The sequence below is a fragment of the Papio anubis genome, unplaced genomic scaffold (genome assembly GCF_008728515.1).
Source record: "Papio anubis isolate 15944 unplaced genomic scaffold, Panubis1.0 scaffold30, whole genome shotgun sequence".
NCBI lineage: Eukaryota > Metazoa > Chordata > Mammalia > Primates > Cercopithecidae > Papio > Papio anubis.
The window spans coordinates 1-25000 of NW_022163106.1; the positions used below are offsets into that span (position 1 = coordinate 1).

Here is a 25000-nt window from a genome sequence, read left to right on the forward strand (position 1 = left end):
TGTTGATGGTACCCTGGCCTCCTTGAGGGACCATGAGGCCAGAGCCACTGGCCACACAGAGGTAGGGCTCCAAGGCCTGCACCTCCAGCAGAGTGGTGGCCTGGTGCTGCCCATCAGACACCTGCAGCTGGATCCAGCGTGGTCAGCCCCAGTGTGCAAACAGGACTCACCTCTTCCTGAGGTCCCTCATGGATGAAGCAGTAGATGGGCTGCATGGGCTCATCCACGGCCATGATACTGCCAAAGAGGAGGTCCTTGTGGGTCAGCACCAGCTGGGCATCAGCAAAGCCCAAATCAGCACTGCTGAAGGCCACGTCGTCTGTAGTCAGCAGTCAGCCATCTACTCCTGGGCCACATGGAAGACGCGGGCTGATGATCTGCATAGGGCATGGCTGGTCACGGCTGGATGGCCACTTGAAGACACCCCGCACCTCCCTCCCAGGCCATGTCAACACACTGCTCTCATCCTTAAGGGTAGCAACAAATGGGGTATCACCTTCTGTGAACTCAGAATCATCATGCTGGTAGACCAGCCGGCCACACAACAGGTCTCCATTGGTGAAGGATGTCACCATAGTGGTCTTGTCCTGTGTCCCATGCCAAGTCAACCTCCCATGGCGGGGCCACTCCATGACCTCATAGAGGTAGCTGGCACTGTTGAGAGGACAGTAGAGAGGTCAGTAGAAAGGACACCCTCATCATCCTCAGGCACCATGGGGACATTGGTGAGGACAGGTATGTTCAATACCGCCAGTATGGATGGAGTAGGCTGCACAAGCAGAGAGAAATATGGTGGAGCTGTGATGCAGAAACAGAAGGCGTCCTCCTCCTGCCACTGAGGTGCAATGTGGGTTCACAGGTCACCCGGCCAGCCTGTACATCATCCTGGGTGAAGCCCTGGCCGCCTGACAGCCTCATGCCCTGTAGTTGAAGGCTGCCTTTCCTGGGAGCCTGAACCACCTCATAGTGGAAGGTTGGAGGGCTTGGGCCTGCCTCCTCCAGAGTGGCCTCCAGGTTGGCTGTGATGAGGGTGTCCTGCTGGGTGTCCTGAGTGTGCAGTGGCTCCAGCTGTAGCATCCACACTGTGGCTCTCTGGATGGTCACTGGGAAGGACAGATTGCTCAGGATTTCCCAGCCCACCTGCACCTCCAGATCCAGGCTCTCCACGGTGTCCTCGATGTGGTGCTGTGGGTCGGTGCTCAGCTACCTCACGCGGCCCTACTCCACGTCCGGCTGGTGGAATGCCTGTGTGGCCCACCACTCAGCACCCTCCACCCCACTAGCCCCCTGCTTCTGCAGCTCCCTGAACTGCAGGGCTCCAGCGATGCGGAACAGCATGCTCACATCCTGCCACACGGCGCTGGTCTCCACCGACAGGTTGGTGGGCAAGATGGGCATGGCAGAGCCCTGGGCCAGGCACAGTCCTGTGCTGTGGTGGATCTGTATGAACAGCTGGACAGTCACCACCTTCAGCGTGGCTGAGGGCGGGGTGGCCTGCAGTCCATCACTGATCCAGAAAGTCAAGTGCTGTGCAGGGCCACCGCGGTGGTCATAGACTAGGCTGCCGGCCTCCAACTCCCAGCAGGAGAACTCGGTCACCGGCTCCCCAGGCTGCTCCACGGTCTCAGTGCTCCACGGGGAGGCCAGAGGGGGCACCAAGGAGCTAGAAGGCGAGGCCCTCACAGGCAGAGTCCGGGTCATAGGCCTGGAAAACCTCAGGCCCCAGTGGCTTCTGCATGTGTTCCAGAAACACCATGAGGCTGCCACGTGGAAAGATGATGCCGCGTGGGTCACTGACAGGGTGAACCTGGAAGGGCAGGAGGTCATTTTGGCCCCTCCGCAGGCATGAGGGCATGGGCACCAGAGCCGTCACTGACACCTCTAGCACCAGCTGGTCAGAGCTGTCCTCAGGGCCATCGTGGATGAAGCGGGCCTTGCGGTTCACCATGTCCAGGAGGGTGAACATTTTTCATGCCTGGGCACCCGGGATGTCCAGTTCAACCTCGCCCTAGCATGCCCCTCAGGTCACGCTGAACAGCACCTGGGATGTGCGCAGCTCAGCCTCCATCAGGGCCAGCATGGGTTGCACGTGCTGCCACTCAAGCCAGGCTGTGCCACCCTCAGCCACCACCAGTGGGCAGATAGTCAACAGCTGGGTGAAATTAGCAGACAGGGTGCAGCCCTAGCTCAGGCACTCATGGCTCAGCTAGCTCCATGGCCAGCCAAGTCTTGGGGGCCAGCATGGAGAAAGCTTCATAATGGTCACAGGCATCATCCTCATACTCCTCCACTTCCTCCAGCCCTCAGCCAGCCGCCATGTTGTGCGTCAACAAGGCTTCCCGCAGTCCCCGCCTCTGGCCATTGACACTGAGGTCTTCCATGCAGCCATCCCAGCAGTGAGGCATTGGCGGCTCCTCGTGTCAGGTCTGGGCGGTATTCCTGGAGGTGACAAGAGGCCTCTGCAACCAGCCCCCCAAGAAGGAGACTGCCACGTGGCTCCAGGTAGCTGAGGACTCCTCAGTTCAAAGTACATGTGGGGTACTGGTCCATGGAGATTTCCAGCTGGTGAATGTTGATGTGGACACTGACCTTGTGGGGCTGCCTGTCAGCCACAGGCACACTGCTGAGGAGCAATGCAGTACCCTGGCCCTTCTCGACCATGGCCCACAGGTGGCCCTCAAATATGCCCACATGGATGAAGTCCCCATGCGGGTCCCCTGCCTGGAAGGCCAAGGGTGCCTGCTGGCTCTGTGTGGTGAGTGTCAGCTCCAGGGTTCCTTCATCCTGAGTGCCCCAGGCAGGGACGGCAGCTAAAGAGTGGGGCCCACAGAAGCCCAGTGCCACATCCTCACTGGCAGAAAACTCTTCAGCACAGCCCTCACGCACCTCGGGGGTCAGAGGCTGGAGGAGGCTGCAGCCATTGAGGGTGGCTGCATAGGGGCAATCTCTCAGGGGATCAGCTGGGTCCCCTCAGGTAGGGCAGGCCAAGGCTCCCAATGCTCCCAACAAAGAGCCCACAGGGGACCTTCTACGGGGCTCCCAGGACTGCAGAGGAGGTGTTCAGAAACCCATCAACTGACAATGTGGCCCAGCCCTCTGAGACAGTCAGCACCATAGTGTGGGGGATGGAGTCGCTCAGCAGCATTTCTGCTGGGGTCTGCAGCCTCAGCTCCTCCTGGCCCAGGACAAGTCTCACCTGAGGAGAGATGCGGAATGGGAGATGGGGGGCAGCACTTTGAATCCATCATTTCCCTTATAAAACGCACAGTGGGTTCCCCACAGTTGGGGCCCCAGAGCAGAAAACCTAGGACAAGGGCCTCTGGTGCCACTCCTCTTGCCTTCCTGCCATCTCTTCTCCTTCTCTTTCCTTGAGGGAGAGGTGCCAGAAATACTGTCTTGGAATCTAGATTTCACCCCGGAATAATGGGTAACTAAGAATTCCTTGATCAGTCCCCCTAAGTTTGGCAAAGTTTTTCAAGGTCACTGAGGGAAGCCAGGCTAACTGCTCAGGGATAGGGAGCCCAGGCAGATGCTCTGTGTTAGGAAAGAAAAGCTCCCTGACCTGTGGTGGAGGAAGATCTCAGGGACAGATCAAGGACATAGTTCTGTCACCATGACAATGACACCAGAAATGGCTCTGGTATGGTGCTCCCAGATGCTGGAACAGGTGTGGCAGAGTATGGGAACTGCAAAACCAGAACAATAAGAGCCATGATCTTGGAGTCCTGGTACAGTGCATCTCTGTAGGGGTGTGGCATCACTGTACCCGCAGAGCTCAGCAGCCATCAGTGCCAGACTGCACCACATTAGTGTTCAACAGTGACACCATGTGGCAGTGAGCAGCAATGACAGCAGCAGACTGACCAAGCTCTAGTCCTCTTCGCACTGGGGTGTGGAAGGAGATGGTTGCCCCAGATTTGACTTTTTGTTTTTTTCTTTCTAAAATAGAGACGGGGTCTCATTGTGTGACTCAGACCAGTCTTGAACTCCTAGGCTCAAGTGATCTTCCCATCTTGGCCTGCCAAAGTGGTGGTATTATAGGCATGAGTCACTGCACCCAGCCTGCCCCAAATTTGGACTAAGACCCTGGATTCTTAAACTCTTCATGGTATGGGGGAAGACTCAAGAAGGAGCCACAAGACTCCTTGATAATAAAGCTTGTGGTGTCTTGAAGGATGAAATGGAAAAATGAAGCTGAGGCAGTACTGGTGCTGTTACTGCTGTGGACAGACAGTGGTAGTGCAGAGAAATTGGTGCAGTGCCACAGGGATGCACAGGGGTCATGGGGGCTCAGGAGGGGGCCTCGCCCAGGAGGAGGGGACGCTCACACTGAAACTTCAAGGACAGGCTAGAGTTAGGCAGGTGCAGGGAATGAGTGAGGCACGCACCTGGCAGAAGTAGTGTAGTGACCAAAGGCCTGGCAGCAAGTGACCATAAGATGGCCAGGAACTGAAAGCAGTTCAGTGCAGTCAGAGCACAAATGGCCAGGGAGGGCTTGTGGTGGGAAACATGGTTGGAGGGAGCCAGTGGGCAGAGCCAGTTCAGGAAGGATTTACCATTTCTGGGCTGCTGCTGCCCATCCCATGGTGGAGAACTTGAGACCCCAAGATAAAAGTGACTTACACAAGGTCACACAGCCAGCTGGGGTTCAAAGCTAGAGAAGGAATCTCACCCTGAATCCCGCCCATCCCAGGGGGATGTCACTCACCTGCAGGCGTCCGGAGTACAGCTGCAGCAGGAGGTGGTCAGCTGGGCCTGCTGCCAGGAGAAGGGAGGGCTTCAGGTTGGGAGGTGGAGAACTGCAGCTGTAGGTCTATGTCGGTCAGAGCCGTGGCCACAGGCACCTCCAGGTGGTTCTCACCGAAGAAGGAAGCTGTGTGAGAGAGGGAGCTCTGGTCAAGGCTCAGATTCTTGCCTGGAGGAGGCGAGGTGCCATAGAGAGGGACGGGTGGGTTGCAGAAAGGGGTTCATGCTGGTGCACCCTCATGGTTCTGCTATGTGGTGCTACCTCTGAGCACTGCCCAGATCCCAGCATTTCCTTGGTCCTGGCACCAGAAGGCACAGCCTCACCTTGTGTCCAGTCCAGACCTTGACTTTGCAGGAGGTCAGACCCAGAAATTCCCAGCAACTCAGGTCTCCTCCTTAGAGATTCCTGGAGCCAGAGGCCTCCGCCAGCTCTGACTCACCTCCCCTGGGCCCCAGAGGAGTCTCCCTCCCAGGTCTGGCTCCCTGACCCAGCCCAAAGGGAAACATCACTGGCCTGATCACCTGGCTTGGTGGTCACAGCCCCGAGGAATGGAGTTTCTGGAGAATCACCCCCAGTCCAGACTGATTCCTGCTCATATTCCTTCTCCTAAGTGCCCTTGTGCTTGGGCTCCTGTGCAGCACCTGCCGTGCCATGCCCTGCCTCCATGGATTGGCTGGGGCCATGGCTGGGATCTGGGGATGGTTTCAGTGGAGCCCACCTATCCCCGCTCCTCTATCAGGTCATTCTTTCAGCTGCCATTGAGGGTGGGGGCGGGAGCTTATTGGCCTCAGTTTGCCAAGGAGCAAAGGCTCTGAGGCCAGATGGGGACCATATGCAGTGTCAAACCAAAGTGGGCCCACACTTCCTCCATTAACCCTGCTACTGCTTTCTGCTGGAGAGCTATTCACAGTCGCCGCTGAGCAGCCAGATCCAGCCCCATTGTTTCCACCATGGCCAAGGAACCAGGAATGAGAACAGCTGAGCTCCCAACTGCCCCAGGCCACCACTCAGGCTGAGGCTGAAGACAGGGCCTAGGAGGGGCTGAGGGTCTGCAGGGCAGGCCAGAGAAGGCCTCACCAGGCAGAAGGCCATGTCTGGGGTTGCCTGGGGTTAGTGGTTCCCATGCAAGGCCTGTTCTGTCCCACACTGGGACTCCTCCTCTTTTGAGTTGCTGCTTCCTCCAGGCAGTTTCCCCAAATCAGCCTCCCTGACTTCCAACCTGCTGCCATAATTTCTGGTCTATGCCTTTTGTGGTGATAAGAGCCAAATACAACTTTGACTTTGCCTGCAGATGTCCAGGGCTAGGGGGCAGAAAAACACAGGTTAAAAACCGTGATTCATCCCTGTTGAGTTTCCCTCAAACCCCAAGAACAAGCACAGGCTGATGGCCTTGATAGGGTGATCCAGTACTGGCCTCACATGTGCTGGTCCCTGGCCAGCCTGAGCCAGCTGTCATCTGTTCGAGGAAGTAGCTTCAGCCATTGGAGGAGCTGGAGATTTCTACGCCCTAAGGGCAGCCGGCCCCACCTAGAGAGATGTCCAGGAAAGATCCCGTAAGAGCCCCTCGGGCTGAGTTAAATCCCCGGTAGTTATCCCCTCCTCCTGCCGGTGGGCACTGCTGGCAACACCACCGTGTCTGGGAAGCTAAGGGAATCAAGTAAGCCCCGCAGACCATCTGCGTGGGGGCGGCGCGGCAGGCTCAGCAGGCACAGCACAGCTTGGTGCCAGCAAGAGACAGACCAGGGAACTGCAGGTGGTGGCCACCTACTGGGGTGCCTTATCTGCAAAGACATTGATTCCTCAGAGCGAAACACAGCACACTAAAGGGAGGGAGGCCATAGCACAAGGGGTGGGGGCGCATGGCCCTGCAGGATGGAGCCACCACCGTCACTGGCTGGAATAGCTCACAGCAGCTGCCAGGAGCCAACTGTTGCATTTTCAGGAATTTTGAGAGCCAGGTGAGACTGCCCACAGTGGGAATATTTATACCAGGCAAAGAGGCAAATACTGAAAATCAGGGTTCCCTCTCCCCAAGAAAGCCCACTGCTAAACATTTACCTACCCAGCACCCATGGGGAAGGGGACACATCTCCCTGTGCCTACCCACCTGTGCTAGTCAGGGTTCCCTAGAGGCATAGAATAAGAGATATATAGATATAGGTATAGATATAGATAGATAGATAGATAGATAGATAGATAGATAGATAGAAAGGGGAGTTTATTAAATATTAACTTACACAATCACACGGTCCCAAAATAGGCTGTCTGCAAGTTTGAGGAGCAAGAAGAGTCAGTCCGAGTCTCAAAACTCAAGAACTTGGAGTCCAATGTTAGAGGGCAGGAAGCATCCAGCAGGGGAGAAAGATGTAGGCTGGGAGGCTGCTCCAGTCTTGCCTTTTCACATTTTTCTGCCTGCTTTATATTCACTGGCAGCTCATTAGATGGTGCCCACCAGTATTAAGGGTGGGTTTGCCTTCCCCAGCCCACTGACTCAAATGTTAGTCTCCTTTTACAACACCCTCACAGACACACCCAAGGGATCAATACTTTGCAGCCTTCAACCCAATCAAGTTGACACTCAGTATTAACCATCACACCACCCTTGCACTAAAGGTATATGTACACCCACTAGGGCATGGTCAACGTCAGGAATCTGGGCCAAACAGGAACTGAAGGAGACGGTTGGCTGTAACCACTGAACCATCTGCCTGCAGCCCCCTCCCAGCAGAAGAGAGAAGAGCCTGTTTGGCCAGAGTGGAACAGTGGCAAGAAACAGAGGTACTTTCCAGAGCGCTGGGGGTCTGAATGGGTCCACTGAGGGGCTGGGCCCTGCTGCTTCCTGTGGGGCTGAGCGGGAGGGGCTCACAGAGGCTGCCTTGTGCTGCTGGATTGCACAGCCAGTCAGGACCCCACACCAACAGAGGCCTCTGAGGCCTTGCTGGCCAGGGCTTTGGAAACTCTGACAGCGCCGCTTCCCCCACCTTCTGATCTTTGTCTGCCCCTCTTACACTCTCTGAGGGGCTGCAGTTGCAAGAACCCAGAATCTCTGTCTTGGAGGTGGTGAGGGGCGGGGGCAGTTGAAGAGGGGCTTTGAATGGAGAGGGTCTGAAGGATAAATATTTAATAAGCTAGGAGTCAATCCAGAAGACTTCCTGGAGGAGGTGATGGTGGTGTAGAGTCACAGAGAGGGAGGAATAGGCAGTCTCAGAGGACAGCAGCAAGTCCAAGTGAGAGACTGGCAGAGGTATACAGGACCCCACTGGGTGGGGTGAGGAGGGTTTCTACTCCCTCACCCCCTTGAGCCTCTAGCTTGTCACAGGATAAGAGCCAGCTAAGCTCCAGGGCTTTCCAGGAAAAGTGTCACTTGGAAAGGGTGTGACCTTTTCACCGCTCCCAACAGCACCCTAGAAATGGTTTGGCCTTTCCCCTCCCGAGTTCCACAGAGAACACAGCCAGCAGAGGACACATTATCTGTCATCCAGAAATGGGTCTGATTCTCAATCAAGGGACAGCAGGACTGGTAGAGACTGTCAGGCCACACGGCTGCCTGCACAGCACCCCCATGCTTGGTGAGGGGTGAGGGGGATGGCGGGGGCTGGCTGTCCACAGGCCAGACATGACAGGGAGGCTCACCAGAGGTGGCGCACTTTGGAGGGACAAAGTCAGGGGAGAGCTTCCTCTTGTTGGGCCACAAGACTCCACAAGGACAGCACAGTAACTGATTCCCAGCGCTAGAGGCGAGGCAATCGGCCACGTGTAGGTGTATATCTGTGTGTGTGTGTGTGTGTGTGTGTGTGTATGTGTATTTATTTATTTATTTAGATGGAGTCTTGCTCTGTCCCCCAGGCTGGAGTGCAGTGGCGCGATCTCGGCAAACTGAAACCTCTGCCTCCTGGGTTCAAGCGATGCTTCTGCCCCAGCCTGCCAAGTAGCTAGGACTACAGGCACCCGCCACCACTACCGGCTGCTTTTTGTATTTTTAGTAGAGATGAGGTTTCACCATATTGGCGAGGCTGGTCTCAAACTCCTGACCTTGTGATCTGCCTGCCTCAGCCTCCCAAAGTGCTAGGATTACAGGCGTGAGCCACAGCACCCGGCTATTTATAGAATATGACCTCAACTATTTAAACATATCTGTAAGGGTATATGTACTTTGATAACAAAAAAAAAAAAATACATACCCGATAGAAACTAGCCATCATGTCAACAATAGTTATATTAGGTAGAGAAATTATGTGAGATTTTAATTTTTATATTTTACTACTGATCTCAATAATGGTCTTTTATAAGTTTTACAATCAAGAAAAAAGGTTTCTAAAGTTTTTGCAAAACAAAGTTATATTTTCTTATATACCAAAGACAAAACAAAACTTCCTATTTGAATACCTTTGACTTTTACTGCAGACTTACAGACCCTTGAAAGAAAAGGGAATTCCCTCCCACTAGTTCTGGTGTCATTCTCCCATCTCTGCCTTCACTTCCACCTTGGTCTTTTCATCTCCACCTTGGCTACTGGTCGCCACCCAAAACGCTTTGCTTGGTTTAATGGTTAGAATTCAGGGAAAAGAGATCCTGAATTCCTAATCTAACCAAGGTTATACATGTGGGAAATAATAAAGAGAAATCAGGTAGTAATAAGATTTGGAGGACGAAATACCCAGACTTAATTCCTCTAAGATTATAGTTATTCATCATGCTTTTATATCATATTATCACTTAACATTTAATTTGTAAATATAATGTTCATGAGGAAAAGAGAAAATAGCTTGGCTTTTTTCCTCAATCAATTGTTGTTCTTAGTATCTTCTAGATACCCAGAACTGATGTCAGATTTGGCCTCATCAGAGTCCACAAATCATATTGGTGAAGAAGATGAATAGGGATTCCTGTTCAGCACAGAGACACTCAGCAAACGTGCTTACATACAGACTAACCCAAAATATGCACAACCACACCACTAAATGGCAAGATGACCATGGATTTAAAAACAAATGTATCAGGGGGAAAAGGCAACACATTAAAACCCATATGAGGCTGACTTCTCAGACAGCCATTCTCCTTGCATAGCACTGTCTGCTGCTACAGCTCATAGAAGTCAACAATTTTCTTCAACACTGGTAGGCAGCCTCTAAATGGGCCCGATCACCCTCACCTCCTGCCATTCACACCTTTGTAAAATTCCCATCCCTGGACCTAGTGACTCACTTCTACCAAGGAGTATACAGCAAAAGTAATAACATCACTTCTGAGGTGAGGCTACAAGGAGACTATGATGCCTGCCTTGGTCACCCCTTCTCCTGCTCTCTCTCCATTGCCCTCTGGATGGAAGCCAGTTGCCATGTGATGAGGTGCCCTATGGAGAGGCCCACATGGCAAGGTATTGTAAAAGGCCTCTGACCAGTAGCCATCTAGAAAAGGAGGCCCAGTCCAACAGCCTCTGAGATGAATCCTGCCAACGTGAGCTTGGAGACGGATTCTCTCCCTATCCTGCCTTGGGATGATCCAGCCACCTCCAACACCTTCACTGCCTGGTGAGAGGCCAAGCCAGTGAATCCAAGGTAAACTGCACAGACTCCTGACCCACAGAAACTGTGACATAACATTTATTGTTTTAAGCTGCTAAATGTGTTACAGAGCAATAGATAAGTAATTCAAACACCATAAAATTCTAACATTTTATTCTATCACATGAACCAAGTAATACCAATAAATGCCATTACTATACATAATATTTTTGGAATACAATTACATGTGATTTTTTTAAAAAGCTAATGAACTAAGCATCATGTGCTTTCACCCACTAACAAACATTCCCTCTGTTACGTTGTACTGTTTTCTATTATAAATTGGGGAAAAGCCATTATTATTATCTATTAGCTTCAGAATAACTAGGTTCAAGTCATGGAAAACAATTTTGCACAAACAACTTTTAAGAAAAACAAGATGGGCCAGGCGCAGTGGCTCACTCCTGTAATCCCAGCACTTTGGGAGGCCGAGGCGGGCGGATAACGAGGTCAGGAGATAGAGACCATCCTGGGCAACAGGATGAAACCCCGTATCTACTAAAAAAAAATACAAAAAAATTAGCCGGGCATGGTGGCGGGTGCCTGCAGTCCCAGCTACTCGGGAGGCTGAGGCAGGAGAATGGCGTGAAGCCAGGAGGCAGAGCATGCAGTGAGCCAAGGTCGCGCCACTGCACTCCAGCCTGGCGACAGAGCGAGACTCCATCTCAAAAAAGAAAGAAAGAAAGAAAAAGAAAAACCAGATGGCTGGGCATGGTGCCTCATGCCTGCAATCCTGGCACCTTGGGAGGCCAAGGCGGGTGGACCACAAGGTCAGATTGAGACCATCCTGGCCAACATGGTGAAACTCCGTCTCTACTAAAATTTAAAAAAATAATAACCAGGTGTGGTGGCGCACGCTGTAGTTTCAGCTACTCAGGAGGCTGAGGCAGGGGAATCACTTGAACCCGGGAGGCAGATGAGATGTGCCACTGCACTCCAGCCTGGCGACAGACAGAGCAAGATTCTGTCTCAAAAATACATAAATAAAATCAAAAGAAAAAGAAAAAAAAAAAAGTTGTATTGAAGGAGACCATCATTAACAGTCTCTCTCTTCAATAATGATTTATTTTACTATTATCATTCCTCTCATTCCTCTCTTACTGTGTTCCAAATCTCTCTACAGACTAAAAGAAAGCCTTCAGAATTAATCCTATTCTTTTTTTGGTTTTTTTTGAGACCGAGTTTCGCTCTTGCTGCCCAGGCTGGAGTGCAGTGGCACGATCTCAGCTCACCACAACCTGCACCTCCCAGGTTCAAGCAATTCTCCTGCCTCAGCCTTCCTGAGTAGCCATCACGCCCGGCTAATTTTGCATTTTTAGGAGAGACGGGGTTTCTCCATGTTGGTCAGGCTGGTCTAGAACTCCCAGTCTCAGACGATCCGCCCACCTCGGCCTCCCAAAGTGTTGGGATTACAGGCGCGAGCCACCGTGCCCAGCCAATCCTACTCTTAAAGAACACCACTTACTGAGTATTGCATTTTCTTCTATAAATTCTTCAGTATACACTGAGAATACACCATATGGACCATTTTTACCCCTTTAATTTTGGGGCTTTTTTATTTTGGCTAACGAAATTGCAATTAGATTTAGGACCTCATTCTGTTAGGTTAGTATTTGTCTAGTAAACTTCAGCATAAGCAAAATAAAATACGTATTGTTGCTCTGGACTGAAACCCCTCAAAACCATATTTTAAAAATTACAAAAAAAAATTAACTGAAATCAAGTTTTTAAAACCCTTGAAGATGAAAATATACAATATATACTAGGTCTAAGTACCTATTTCAGTGGTTCCCAAAGCGCGGCCCTCAGACCCCCAGGTCCAAACTATTGTGACAGGAGTAACAACATGGTGACACTAGCTGTAAGCATGCAAATACAATGGTGGGTAAAAATACTGGTACTTTAGCACAAACAAAGGCAGTAACACCAAACTACTAGTAGTCATGGTATTCTTCACCATGCACAGGAAATGTTTAAAAAGGAAGGGCGGGTGGCGCAGGGTGGCTCACGCCTGTAATCCCAGTGCTTCGGAAGGCTGAGACAGATGGATTACCTGAGGTCAGGAGTTTGAGACCAGCTTGGCCAACATGGTGAAACCCCATCTCTACTAAAAATACAAAAATTAGCTCGTTGTGGTGGTGCGTGCCTGTAGTCCCAGCTACTTGGGAGGCTGAGGCAGGAGAATCACTTGAACCTGGGAGGCAGAGGTTGCCTTGAGCTGAAATCGCACCTATGTAACTCCAGACTGGGCAACAGAGCAAAACTCCATCTCCAAAAAGAAAAAGAAAAAGGAAGAGCAACAAAAGGTCAGTTTCATTTAAGAACGTCTATGATAAGGTTGGGAATTTTGGCTCATGTCTATAATTCCAGCACTTTGGAAGGCCCAGGCAGGGGGATCACTTGAGCCCAGGAGATCAAGACTTGCCTGGGCAGCCTGGTGAAACCCCATCTCCACAAAAAATACAAAAATTAGCTGAACACAGTGGCTGCATGCCTGTAGTCCCAGATACTTGGAAGGCTGAGGCAGGAGGATTGATTGAGCCCAGAAAGTTGAGGCTGCAGTGAGCTGTGATCACACTACTGCACTTCAGCCTGGGTGACAGAACAAGGCCCTGTCTCAAAAATTAAAAAAAAAAAAAAGATGTTTATGATGACGCAGTGAATATTTTACTGCACCTTAATCCTTGAATATATCTTCTTAATATTTCAAATGATGAAATGGGAAGTATACACGAGCATTCCTACAGGCTGCCTGAGAAAAAAACCCTTGAGTGACTAAGTCATGAAGAGAATTAACCACTTTAATGGAAAACCATTTTTACTTGAAAGGATGACTGGCAAACAATGTTATTTCAACTTGAGTTTCTGGCAGACATTTTCTAAAAAATCAGATTCTGTCATTTCAAGGAAAACAGACAGGCCATAATAAAATTCAATAATAAAATTGCTAATAAAATTCAAGCTTTTGAACAAAAAAATAGAATTTTAGAAAACTTATATCCACCATCGCTTTCCAAAAGTATTCTGATGAGATTGATGTTGGTACTGATTAATGTATTTTGATACTGTACAATCAATTGTATCAACATGTAGATCTCAGTGAACCATTTTTTAAATAAATGACCAATGTATGATGTTATAATATCATGCAAGGGTGAAAGATCCAAAGTTCAAGAAAAACCAAGTTTCGATGGAGTATCAAAAAAGCAGCCTAGGCAACATGGCAAAACCCTGTCTCTACAAAAAAAATACAAAAAGTTAGCCAGGTGTGGCAGTACACACCTGTAGTCCCAACTACTCTGGAGGCTGAGGTGGGAGGATCACCCAAGTCCCCGGAGACTCAGGCTGCAGTGAGCCATGATCACACCACTGCATTCTAGCCTGGGCGACAGGGCAAGACTCCATCTCAAAAATATATACACATACATCCACAATGATCTAAAATGGTTATCTGTATGAGATTGGCCTTTGTTCACATTTTTTCAAGGAAATATCACACAAGAAATTGAACGCAGACACAAATGGCATACCAAACATCAAAGAAATTTGCAAAAGATGCAAGACTACTACTTTGGGTTTAGAAATTTTCTTTTCATAAAAGCATTTATAACAATATGTGGTGAGCTTTTAAAGAATATTTTAAATATTTCTGATTTAATTTCTAGTGATAAATAACAATAGATATGCCCTACATAAACCAAAGCTCCTTGGGCCCTCAATATATTTTTAAGAGTGTAAAGGAATCCTGACCCCAAAACTTTGAGAACTGCTGCCTTCCCTTCCAGTTTCCTTCCTTCCCTAGAATTTCTTCCTTGGAAGAAGCATCCCTCTGCCATTCTATATTAACTTATAGAGTTCCATTGAGGCCAGTTTTGCTACCTCCCTCCCATCTTTCCACCTCTCTCTCAACACAAAACCTGAGCAAAGGACTCTACCAGCCCACCCCATTTCCAGTGATTAGTTGCCAGGTGGGCTAAGCCAAGCAAATCTGGGTTTTCCCTGAGACTAGACCTCTCTTTTTGGGAGATCTGGAATCACAGGGACAAGGCTGGCCACCTTGGGGCAGTCAGAATCCATCCTGCCTAATCAGGGAGAGTTCAGACAAGTTTCTAGAAAGCCAAACTACTTTCTGGAAAGTCAAAGATAATTATATTTTTTGCCATGACTGTAAGAATGCCCATTTCATTGCACACTTTCTAACATTTTTACCAATCTGATAAATAAAAGCTGGTACTGAGAAGAAAAAAAGGCTGGGCACAGAGGCTCACACCTGTAATCCCAACACTTTGGGAGGCTGAGGTGGGAAAATCACCTGAAGTCAGGAGTTTGAGACCAGCCTGGCCAACATGGTGAAACCCTGTCTCTACTAAAAATACAAAAATTAGGCCGGGCGCGGTGGCTCAAGCCTGTAATCCCAGCATTTTGGGAGGCCGAGATGGGCGGATCATGAGGTCAGGAAATCGAGACCATCCTGGCTAACACAGTGAAACCCCGTCTACTAAAAAGAATACAAAAAACTAGCCGGGCGAGGTGGCGGGCACCTGTAGTCCCAGCTACTTGGGAGGCTGAGGCAGGAGAATGGCGTGAACCCGGGAAGTGGAGCTTGCAGTGAGCCCAGATCGCGCCACTGCACTTCAGCCTGGGCGACAGAACAAGATTCTGTCTCAAAAAAAAAAAAAAAATTAGCCAGGCATGGTGGCACGTGCCTGTAATCCCAGCTACTTGGGAGGCCGAGGCAGGAGAATCACTTGAACCCAAGAGGCGGAGGTTGCAGTAAGCTGTGATCACGCCATTGCACTCCAGCCTGGGAGACAAGAACAAGACTTCATCTCAAAAAAAAAGGGAAAAAAAAGTTCCCATACAATATAATTTCTTCCATCTCCGGAAACAAATTCAGCAATGAGAATTGAAAGTCACCATGTGGAAGGTTTCAAGGATGTAGGTCTACCTATTGATGTCTAAAGCATTAGTTAAGTTAGAAAAAACTACGCACACACGCGCGCATGCACACACACGCACACGCACACACACACATACCCCTATGTATTCAGTACCAGGAAACATGACTGACTACATGGTACAGTCATCCAACAGAAAGCACACAATAACTGAAGCCAATGTAGAGAAGTTATGACGTGGATCTACAATATTGTTGAGTGAAAAAGCAGATTACAAACAAAAATCTGACTTTTAAGGGAGAGGAAACATACACAAGAATAGGAGAAAAGAGATGAGCAGATGACTTGGAAAGATACAAATTTCTAATAGTGGCACCTTCTGAGTGGTAGAATTATATAGGTAATATTTTCTAGTTTTGCCTAAAAAATTGCTAAATTTCTTAAGGTTTTGCTTTCCGTATTATAAAATAGCTATCACCCCAGGAAATGTAACCTTCAGCACAAACTCTACATAGTGTTCAAAATTTGTTCAGTTTAAGAGTCAACCTATTTTGAAAGACATTTAAAATGATGACCAATATTTAAACCTATGCATTAATATTTTTCAATCACATGCTTTAAATTTTGTAATTTTAATAAGGTTAAGCTTTAGATCCATCTTGAAAAGATAAGTGTTTTATTTGTCTTTAAAATATGACCTACAATATGCCAGCTTTCAAACAGTGAATGGTGCTCAAAAATCGCAATATAAATTCAGGCAGTGTTCCTTACATAGGATGTGTAATTGCTTCTAATACTGCTCTTTTTCACCGGTTATGAAAACAGAACAATTATCTAAGCATCTAATTATTCAGGTCCTTTGTTTCTCCTCCATTCTATGAGTTTTATAGTAATTTTAAGGCCTGTGAGGATGAAGTTGTCTGTGACAGTTACCACAAAGGTTACTATAAGCAGACAAATTTCAAAGAAGTTTATCACCGCTACCATCCCCACCATAAAACTGTCTCAATCAAGGGCAACACAATTCAAGGTTAGCAAGGCAACCTCTTTACCTGTCACTGTTTAAGAAAAGGATTTTGGCCGGGCGCGGTGGCTCAAGCCTGTAATCCCAGCACTTTGGGAGGCCGAGACGGGCGGATCACGAGGTCAGGAGATCGAGACCATCCTGGCTAACACGGTGAAACCCCGTCTCTACTAAAAATACAAAAAAACTAGCCGGGTGAGGTGGCGGGTGCCTGTAGTCCCAGCTACTCGGGAGGCTGAGGCAGGAGAATGGCATAAACCTGGGAGACAGAGCTTGCAGTGAGCTGAGATCCGGCCACTGTACTCCAGCCTGGGTGACAGAGCGAGACTCCGTCTCAAAAAAAAAAAAAAAGAAAAGGATTTTTTGGTCTTATTTAGAAGTAACTTTCTGTATCTATTTTTCTCCATAAATCCACTGAGATCAATGTGTGGCTCTATCTCGAGCATCAGCAAGCAAAACTGCCTGCTAGAATGTTCAGTTTTTGTATCTTTCCAAATATAGGACACAGCTATCTTCAGGGATTTCGTATTATTTGAAAACTGATGCACAAACTTCTTCTTGAAAGTTCAGAGATAAAGCAGTTGTGATTCTTCTGAAGGCTGGTTATGGGACACATTACTTTCAAACTTTGCTGTTCAATAAATGTGGGGTGGAGAAGCAAGTAAACTGACAGAATTTCCATATAAAATTCTAAGTGCTCTGACAACAAAATCAACTTAAAATACAGACACACACACACACACGTTTTTCCCTGCTAACCATTTTACAACTAAACAACCAAGTTGCTGACCCAGAGCCCACAAAAGGAGGGTCAAAGTTCTAACACTTGGTAAAATAAAAATGCATACATACCTGTGTGAGCTAAAAAAAAAAAAAAAAAAAGCTTGAGTATTCAAAGACAGACAGCAATTACAGCTACTGAGAACATCATTGGAAGCAAACTGAGGCAGAGAAAACCAACATGCTGAAGAGGATTTGAACCACCTAACCTGCAGAAACCCGCTGGATGGTTTCCTAGGTTCCAAGCTGGCATTATCTTTCAGAACGATCTTCTAGAAGAGATCACATAACACTGTTACAAAGGATCTGAAGAAAGGGACCCTGGCTTCATCACTCTGGCTCTCCAGTCATGCTTTACATTTGGCAGTGACTATCTCCAGTCAACTCAATTCCCTACCCCTCAACTAGCTGACATTTATCAAATACTGCCCTTTATCAAGTCTAAGTAAGTTTAACCGCGCCACCCACACTAAGAAAAAAATCAAGATACTAAGGGATATACTATTCACAAAAGGGAAACATGTATCTTCTTCATATATATGTTTCTTTCAAGGAAGGGTACAAAAATGGGGATGAGGGAGGATAGACAACCACCATGAATTTGACCCTGTATTATAAATCAGTCAGATAAATGAAAACAACGATTCCTCGGGACTGAAATTGATATGGCTCTGATGACTGGAGAAACATCGGGGTCCTTTGGCTCACATCAGTTAAACAACATGGATGCAGAGGAGTGGTTTTAAGGAGCAGAAAGTTTAATAGGCAGGAAAGAAGAAAGGCTCCCCCCTGTACAGAGACAGCGGGGCTCCGAACAGAGAAAAAGCCCCGTGTGCAGCAGAAAAGTACTTGGTTATATTGGGAGGCTGGAGGAGGTGGTGTCTGATTTGCATAGGGCCCAGGGAATTGGTTTGACCAGGCATGTCATTCATGTAGCCCAAGAAAAACGTGGCCCTCCCACTCTAGCCTTTTAATTTGCAAATGTAGGTCACCATATTGTCCTGCACACAGGGTCTTCTGGAGGTGTCACCTTGAGGCGGTGACTAGAAGAGGGCGGGAATTTTCATGTTGAATGGACTCAGTTTCCAAGTGCTGACATTTGCATATTAAAGCTTGGCAGCCTGGAGTCCCAGCTACTCAAGAGTCCAGCTGAGGCAGGAGATGCAACTGTACCTGGGAGGAGGAGGTTGCAGTGAGCCGAGATCACATCACTGCACTAAAGCCTGGTCGACAGAGTGAGACTCCGTCTCCAAAAAAAAGAAAAGAAAAGAAATGTTTCGGGAGTTGTTTCTATTAAAAGGGAAAGCCTTACTGAGGACTCCTTTCCCTCTCTATCTGCCTAATATAATTTCTGAATAACTCCTCTATAATAAAGTACCACTTAGGTGCTTCATATGACAGTTCTGATATTTCCCAATGCTCCTCCACAAATTAAATTTGGAAAGGTAATCCGTCCCAGGAGGGCAAACCAAAGAAAAAGTCCTAGGCTCCTGAGTCAAGGTTTGTTTATTTCCTTTCTACAGGTTTGACTGGACTACTTTTTAATCACAGTAAAAATGACAAAAATGCAAGATGAAGTTAACAGCATACATTTATTTCCCATGAAAAGCTGTTATAAAGCATTCTCAAAATAAAGTGTTATTCAGCCACAAATGACATCATCACTTTTTTATTCATAGGGCACAGTATCATTGCCAAAGAGTTTTCCTCTATATGTTCTCTTGCAGGGCAAAAAATATTATCTATTTTATACAGAAACACAGTAAAAAAAGTGATTTACTTAAGGTCCTAACTACTAAATAAAAGCTAAACTATTCACTTCCTCCTACATTCAGAGAGAGCTCCAACATTTTCTAAAATTTCGTATCTTGTCGTTGGGGTAGGCACTCTTTGGCAAAAATGAATAGACATTTAATTAGTCAACCAAAAAAAAAAACTTATTAGGTACAGTAAGTTCTTCAAAAGTTTAACTTGTTCAACTTCCTTGGTCTTTGTTCCTAAGAACAATTTCCCTGTACCTTCTCGCCTCTACTTACCTGCTCAGTTACCTGCCTTGTAAACAACTCTTCCCGTCAGTCTCTACCTGTAACTCACATTCCCTCTCCCTTCCTTATTAGGGAAAATACTCGCGACAGCAAATCAGGTCCGATTAGATCGTGAGATCCGAACCCAGCCCATGGGGGAATGACACAGAAGTAGGGACTGCGTTAGGGATAAAAAACCCCTGCTCTAGCGAGAACCCACTCGGTGTGCTCTTGCAATTGTGACTAACCCAAGCAGCACTCTTTTGCAGAAGTTGTCTTGCTGAGAAAACCGTTTTTGCCTGAGTGCTGGTTCTTCCTTGTGGCACTGATCATTTGTTTCTAATAATCTGGGGGCTTGTCCGGGATTCCCATTCTCCTCTAGGGAAAGGGTCTCTGGTCAACTCTAGTGAGGAGAGGCGTCCCACTGCCTCATTGAGGTGGCCTCATGGTGAGTGATCAGGACTCACCCAGTGTGACGAATACACCCGGACTCTCAGCAATGTGGAAAGGAACAGACCAACAACTTAGAGAAAAGGATCCTCACATACCACGGAGACCAGGTAACCATGTGCACAGACCAAATTAAGAAACTTCACAAAAGCAACAAAATATTTCCTTGGTGGTTGGGATATCTTGGAGATTGAAAGTGTGTGTTGAAATTCACAACTGAGTGAGAAGAAAGTGTTCAGTCCAGATCTGCGGTTCTGTCATCACATTATACTGCTTAAGGTGGCCCTTCTGTAAAGCAGTCCGGGTCAGGGGTTTCTACTGAACCTGCCATTGCTAAGAGGAACCCAATGTTCCCACAAGGGAAGCAGCCAGGGAAGGACAAAGTGAAAGGAGAAAAGTGCAAGAAACCTCCAGCAGGGGGGTTGAGCCTCTAGGAAAGGAAAGGAAAGGTGAGAAATCTCCAGTAGGGGAGGCTGAGCCACACACAAACCTCTGGTAACTGGGAAGGCAAGAAATTTCTAACAGGAGAAATGGAGCCTCACCCCAAACCCTTTTTAGGATGGGAAATACCCCAAGTAAGGTAGGGGACAAAAAGAATAAAGCTAGCAACACTAACATTCCTCCTGATACTCCCCTAGGGCTTATGTTAAAATACTGGAAAGAGAATGAAAGGACTAAATACAACAAAAAGCAGCCAATGATAAAATATTGTTGTTTCATTTGGACTCAGGAACCAATCCTCAAGCTCTCAGTCTTGTGGCCAAAGTTTGGGTCAGATGAGGATTAGATTTGTCAGCTTTTAACAGGACATGCTAATGACAAGAGCGCATAGTCTATTTCCAGGAGGAAACAGACTATTCTCTATGTTGGTGACAAGGACCTGTCCTTCTTTACCCTCTAAAGATTGGAGGGAGCAAGTCAGAAATTAACTCCTCTGAGAAAGATAAGGTCCCTATTCCTAGACAGCTCACCAACACATGGAACCTCCTCTACCACCTTCCCCCATCCAATACTCCTAACCCTAACCTCCCTCCCCCTCAAGTAGAGGCAGTTGTCATAGACCCTTCTCCTACCCACATCATTCCCCCTACTTATAACCCTGCCTCTTGGGAATTGTCCCAAGAGCCTGCTCACTGCCAGCCTAAGTACCCTTCCCTGAAAGGACTTCAACATGAGATAGAGCAATGTAAAAAGGCTATTCAGGACTTCCCCTTCCCCTCTAACTTGGAAGAATCAGCTCCATCTCTCTTCCCCTTAAGAGAGGTATCCCTAGGAGGAGAAGCCAGCATTGGCTTTGTAAATGCTCCTTTAACCAGCTCAGAAGTCCGAAACCTAAAAACAGAGCTCAAGCCACACTATTAGACGACTCATATGGAGTAGCAGATCAAATTAACCAATTTCTAGGACCACAGTTACATACTTGGGCTGAGTTAATGTCCATCCTAGGCATCCTCCTCTCAGGGGAAGAAAGAAGCATGATCCGTAGAGTTGCTATGGTAGCCTGGGAACATGAACACCCTCCTGGCAAAAAAGTTCATGCAGCAGATCAAAAATTCCCCAACCAAGACCCCGGTGGGACAACAGTAATGCAGCTCACCGAGAGGATATGCAAGAACTTAGGGAAATGATAAAAAAAAAAAAAAAATGGGATTCGGGAGTCAGTACTCCAAACCCAAAATCTTACTCGAGCATTTGACATACAACAAAGGAAAGATGAAAGGCCTATGGAATTTTTACACAGATTGAAAGAACAAATGAGAAAATACACTGACCAAGATTTAGAAGATCATCTAGGGCAGGGAATGTTAAAGCTTCATTTCATTACTAACAGCCAGATATCACAAGGAAATTACAAAAATAGAACACTGGAAGGACCGTCCCATGAACGATCTTTCTCAGAGAAGCTCAGAAAGCGTGTGTAAGGAGGAACAAGGAGAAGCAAAGACAAAAAATGAAAATTATGTTATCCACCTTCCAACAGGGGGCCCCAAAGGATAAACACACCGGTATTACTCTCTGTTGCCAGGAGACCCATACACTCCCAAACAAAGCCTCCCGAGAGCCAAAACCTATAGAGATCCTAGGCCCCCACTTCCTAAGCCATATGAAGAACATAAGGAGGCAAAGCCAAGAAACACAAAAATAGAGAGAGGAGACAGAATGAATGCTTCAATTGTGAGAAAGTAGGCCACTTCAAGAGGTACTGTCACGAATTAAAACCAGAAAGAGAAGTTGTCCCACTTATGACCTTTGAGGAGGAATGGGGGGTTAGGGGCTCTGTCTCTTTTACCTTGAATCCCACCAAGAGCCCTTGATAAATTTAGAGGTGGGAACCAAATCTGAACTTATGACCTTTTTAGTAGACTCAGGAGCAACCGCTCCTCTGTCTGTTACCTTCCCCTACAATATAGCCTGATCCTCAAAGGAACTTGTAGTCTCAGGGGTAAAAGGAGAGGGAATCAAAGTAAAAAGTTTAGAAGAAACAGAAATTAGATGTAAAAACCGCTCAGCTAATGTTGAATTTTTGTTAATTCCAGAGGCAGGAACTAATCTATTCGGAAGAGACTTAATGTTAAAATTAGGTATAGGTTTACATGTTGGCTCAGAAGGATTCTACACTTCATTAAACCTGCTCACCATTGCAGACGAAACATACATTCATCCTGATGTTTGAGCAAGGGAAGGAAATTGGGGAAAACTCCTAAATCCTCCTATACATATAAAGTTAAAAAATCCTGGAGAAATAGTAAGAAGAAAGCAATATCCTATTCCTTTAGAAGGCAGAATAGGCCTAAAACCTGTCATTGAAAGCCTCATCAAGGGTGGGCTCCATGAACCCTGTATGTCCCCTTATAACACCCCAATACTGCCTGTGAAGAAACCAGATAGGTCATATCAACTAGCACAAGACCTCTGGGCCATGAACCAGACAGTCCAGACTACCCACCCTCTTGTCCCTAATCCTTAAACCATTCTCAGTAAAATTCCACAGGAACATCAATGGTTCACAGTAATAGATTTAAAAGATGCCTTTTGAGCATGCTCCTTGGCTGAGGACAGCTGAGACATTTCTGCTTTTGAATGGGAAGATCCCCATTCTGGATGAAAGCAACAGTATCGATAGACAGTTCTACCCCAAGGCTTCACAGATTCCCCTAATCTTTTTGGTCAAATTCTGGAACAAGTGTTAGAACAAGTTTATAACAAAATGTATACGTCTGCTCCAGTACGTAGATGACCTATTAATATCTCGTTAGGCTATAGAAAAGGTATCTGCTTTCTCCATCCATATCCTTAACCATTTGCAAGGAGACGGGCTATGGGTTTCAAAGGGAAAGCTTCAATTTGTAGAGCCTGAAGTTAAATACCTAGGACACTTAATAAGTAAGGGCAAACGAAAGATAGGCGCCAAGAGAGTAGAAGGGATTGTATCCATACCTTTGCCTAAGACTAAACAAGAACTCAGAAAATTCCTAGGGATAGCTGGATATTGCCGTTTATGGATTGACTCATATGCACTAGTCACAAAGCCTCTCTACCTAAAATCTACCCAAGAAAAGCCTGACCCTCGCCTGTGGACTTCTGAAGAAATACACCAGGTTGAAGAGCTAAAACATCTGCTTATAACTGCCCCTGTTTTAGCTTTGCCTTCCCTAGAGAAGCCATTTCACCTTTCTGTTAACATAAACAAGGGGGTAGCTTTAGGGGTCCTTACCCAAGAACACGGAGGTCACCAGCAACCCATGGCTTTCCTATCAAAAGTTTTAGATCCTGTAACCTGTGGATGACCTGAATGTTTCAATCCATTGCAGCTACCACCTTGTGAACTGAAGAAAGCAGAAAACTAACCTTTGGGGGGAAAGTTAGTTGTAAGCATGCCCCATCAGGTTAGAACGATTTTAAATCAAAAGGCAAGAAAATGGCTTACTGACTTGAGAATTTTTAAGTGTGAAGCTATCCTGTTATAGCAAAGGCCAAGACCTGGTCCACAAAGAATTAATCACCCAAGTATTAGATAACCTCCAGCTGCCAGAAGAAATAGCTATTGTCCATGCTCCAGGACATCAGAAATGTGTTTCTTTTCAAAGCGGAAAGAATAACCTAGCAGATCAAATAGCCAAACAAGCTGCCGTTTCCTCTGAAAACACCTGTTTTTCACTTAGGCCCTTGCCTTCCTCCCCTGGCTGCAGTCCCCATCTTTTCTCCCGCTGACAAGGAAAAATTAATAAAAAGAGGAGGCAAAGAAAATTCAGAAGGGAAATGGGTGTCACCAGACCAAAAAGAAATATTATCCAAACCCCGTGTGAGGGAAATTCTCTCTCATCTGCATCAAGGGACTCCTTAGGGACTTCAAGCTATGTGTGATGTAGTCCTCGGGGTCTACAGATGTATAGGAATTTATACTTTCGCAAGGCAAGTTACAGATAGTTGCCTAGTATGTAAGAAGACTAATAAGCAGACCCTCAGAAAACCATCTGTTGGAGGGAGAAATCCAGGATTAAGGCTGTTCCAAAGTGTCCAAATTGATTACACCAAAATGCCCCCAATTGGTCACTTAAAATATTTACTAGTGATAGATCACCTTACTCATTGGGTAGAAGCTACTACCTTTTCAAGTGCAACTGCTAGTAATGTAGTCAAGCCATTAACTGAAAATATTATACCCAGGTTTGGATTAATAGAAGATGTTGATTCAGACAATGGGACTCATTTCACTGTACTTGTTGTTAAGAAACTAGCCCAAGTTCTAGATATAACATGGGACTACCATAACCCCTGGCACCCACCTTCATCAGCAAGAGGAGAAAGAATGAATCAGACTCTGAAAACCCACCTAAGCAAATTAGTCCTAGAGACTCAGTTGCCATGGACTAAATGCCTCCCCATGGCCTTGTAAAGATTCCAAACTGCCCCTCAGAAAGATGTCAGCTTATCTCCTTATGAAATGCTGTGTGGGTTGCCCTATCCACCCTCTGCTGACATTCCTCATTCAAAACAAAAGATCTGTTTCTCAAGAACAATATACTTGGTCTATCCTCCACTTTCTCTTTCCTTTGGACTAAAGGCCTCTTGGCACAGATACCACCCCTTGAATTTCAGTTCATCACCACCAGCCCAGAGAGAGACCACACTTTCATCAAAGGTTAGAAGAAGGGAGGCTCAAGCTTCCCGGAGGCTGAAGTAGAAGGATCACTTGAGCCTGGGAGGTCAAGGCTACACTAAGCTGTGACTGTGCCAATGCACTTCAGTCTGGACAAAAGAGTGACACTCTGTCTCAAAACAAAAACAAACAAACAAACAAAAAAGATGTAACACATTATAACTGTCAGACCATTTGTTGCAACCTGGGCTACAATTTTTTTCTTTAAACCCAAAAGAACTTCTGACCAGGTAAATATAGTCTTTTTTTCTTTTTTAATGAAGAATCTACTTTATAAAGTACCTTCCCTTACCAGTGAGAAAGAAAACGAAAATACAAAAGAGCTGAGTCAAATCTGGAGTCAATAAAGGTT

At 46.9% G+C, this 25000-nt stretch overlaps 1 long non-coding RNA gene and 1 pseudogene across 1 annotated transcript; one reads left to right on the plus strand and one right to left on the minus strand.

Annotated features, from left to right (window-relative positions):
• Positions 1–4: 4 nt before the first annotated feature.
• On the minus strand, positions 5–4967 carry LOC101010020 (annotated as a pseudogene).
• Positions 4968–10233: 5266 nt separating this feature from the next.
• On the plus strand, positions 10234–18662 carry LOC116272994. The gene is made up of 2 exons (XR_004181506.1): positions 10234–10305; positions 18537–18662. It is a non-coding gene; the product is annotated as an uncharacterized LOC116272994 (long non-coding RNA).
• Positions 18663–25000: the final 6338 nt, after the last annotated feature.